Here is a 2,145-nt window from a genome sequence, read left to right as displayed (position 1 = left end):
ACTCTAGCCTGGGTGACAGAATGAGACTCCATCTCAAAAACAAAACAAAACAAAAAGAATAATGCAGACAGGTCAAAAGTCAGCTTGAATGGGCTGTCACTGGCCCAATCTGAGACACTTCGAGCATCAAAAGGAATGAATGGTTATTAATTAAAATAGAGCGCCATGAGTACATACGTACATAACTTATAATTCCATAAATAATTGAATAAAATGAAAATTTGATAAGGTATGGGATATTACACAGCTTCAAGGCACTTCCCTCTAAAACATGTGCTAATCACAAAGGGAAAAGAGTAACTTTATAGAGGAGAAGCCTGGCAGAGAAGCAGGCCACACTGAAATCATGCAGCCTCAGAGGCTGCCGTGAGAACACCGCATGGCTTCTGTGGAAGTACTGCTAAATAAACAGAGCCCGGATCTCATCAGGAGGAAACACCAGAAAACCTAGACTGACAAAGGACATTCTACAAACCGGCTGGCTTGTCAGCAGAAGTGTCAAGATCATGAAAGTCAGCAGAGGCTGAGGAACTCATCCGCACGGAAGAAGTCGAAGGAGACAGGACAAGTAAATGCAACGCATCATTCTGAAGAGGAGCCTTTTGCTATAAAGAACATTCTTGCGACAACTGGTGACCGAATGGGGACCGAGGATTAGACGGTATTAAATATCAATGTTAATTTCCTGATTTTAATAGTAGTACTTGGGCATCCACTCGGTATTTTACTTTTAAATGATTCAAGAGAGGAAAAAAAGTTATTTGCATTGTGCTTGCAACTTTTAAAAATTCTTAGAAGGCTTTCATTAAACAAACAATTTTAAAGGAAGAAGAAGGAAAAAAAAAAACTTGACCACGCTGTATTTAAAAATTCTAAGCCGAACCCAAGTTGGAGTGCATTTTACATCTAGGATGATGCAGTCTCCACCTTCTAGGAGTTAAAAGAAGAGTTGTGCGCACAAAATTAACATTGACGGGGGTAAAAAAAAGGAAGAGAGAGAGAAAAAAAAGAGAGATGCATTTTTTACTTTTTTGCAGAGGCAGTTTTAAAAATACCCTCCAGGTCACAGCCCTCCCCCTCCCGGCCGCCTCCCGCCCTGCAGTTGGGGAGGTGAGCGGAGCTCCGCGGGCCGCCGCCTGCGCGGTCTCTTGGTGGGAAGCAGGTCTTTGCGTGTGAGCGTTGCGCCTCTCCCAGCCAGAAGTCGGAATTCTAATGTCCAATGCGTGCTGTGTTCGGTGAGATTCGTATTTTTAAAATAATAAAATAATCTAAGAGAAAAAAACCTTGAACTACCAGGAGTGGGGTTCGAACCCACGCGGACATATGTCCATTGGATCTTAAGTCCAACGCCTTAACCACTCGGCCATCCTGGTACAGGCATGCGACGTTACTTTCGCTCTTCCTACAAGGCATCCTCTACCTCCTCCTGCCCGCACCCTGCCTCCAGAACGTGGAGAGTTTCCGCCGCCACTCTCTCCGCTCTCCCATCCCGGGCTGGGGCGGCCGCCACGCAGGTACTTCGGTTTCTCGCCGCCGCGACTCACTGTTGCCCCCGGCCCGCCGCGGCAGTGAAGACAACTGCAGCGGAGCTGCGCGCTCTCGGAGGGGGCGTCGGCGCTCGCGGGCCTTTGGCTGGGGGGAGACTCCGGGCCCTCCAGTTGCGCTTTCAGTTTCGAGGTGCGCGGGCGCCGCAAACACACACCAGCAAACTTCTGGGTTCCTGGGAGCGCGTTCTGGAGGCCCCTGGCTGGTGGTGCAGGGACGCGGCCCACAGGGCGGTGTTTAGTTTGTGTTGTTCTAAACAGAGTTGGCTTCAAGGAATGAGGTGCCCGGACAGCAGCAGAGTTCCTGGACTCCTGCCCCTAGGGGCCGCTTTTCTTCTTCGCATGTGCCACAAGTCACACGGGAGGGAAGCTTTGTAGAAATGTGCGTGTCGCCTGTGCCACGCCACATGCAGGGGAGCGTGGCACAGTCGCCCTTCCTGGTGCCTGCAGGCCCATCCCCACTGCACCGCCTCGGATGCAGTACGGTGGCCTCCTCTTTGCCCCCGCAACCCTACAAGGCAATGAGATATTTTTGTTCCCTTTTCTTGTTTTGCAGTGTTCTCCTTACTTTCTGTGTACATGAGTTTCAGTTCGTCCTGTT

At 49.7% G+C, this 2,145-nt stretch overlaps 1 non-coding gene across 1 annotated transcript; it reads right to left on the bottom strand.

The window, feature by feature from the left end:
- Nucleotides 1-1,290: 1,290 nt before the first annotated feature.
- TRNAL-UAA lies at nt 1,291-1,373 on the bottom strand. The gene has a single exon. It is a non-coding gene; the product is annotated as a tRNA-Leu (tRNA).
- Nucleotides 1,374-2,145: the final 772 nt, after the last annotated feature.

This window comes from Theropithecus gelada, chromosome 4, assembly GCF_003255815.1.
Source record: "Theropithecus gelada isolate Dixy chromosome 4, Tgel_1.0, whole genome shotgun sequence".
Lineage (NCBI taxonomy): Eukaryota > Metazoa > Chordata > Mammalia > Primates > Cercopithecidae > Theropithecus > Theropithecus gelada.
This window is presented reverse-complemented; position numbering and strand designations above follow the sequence as displayed.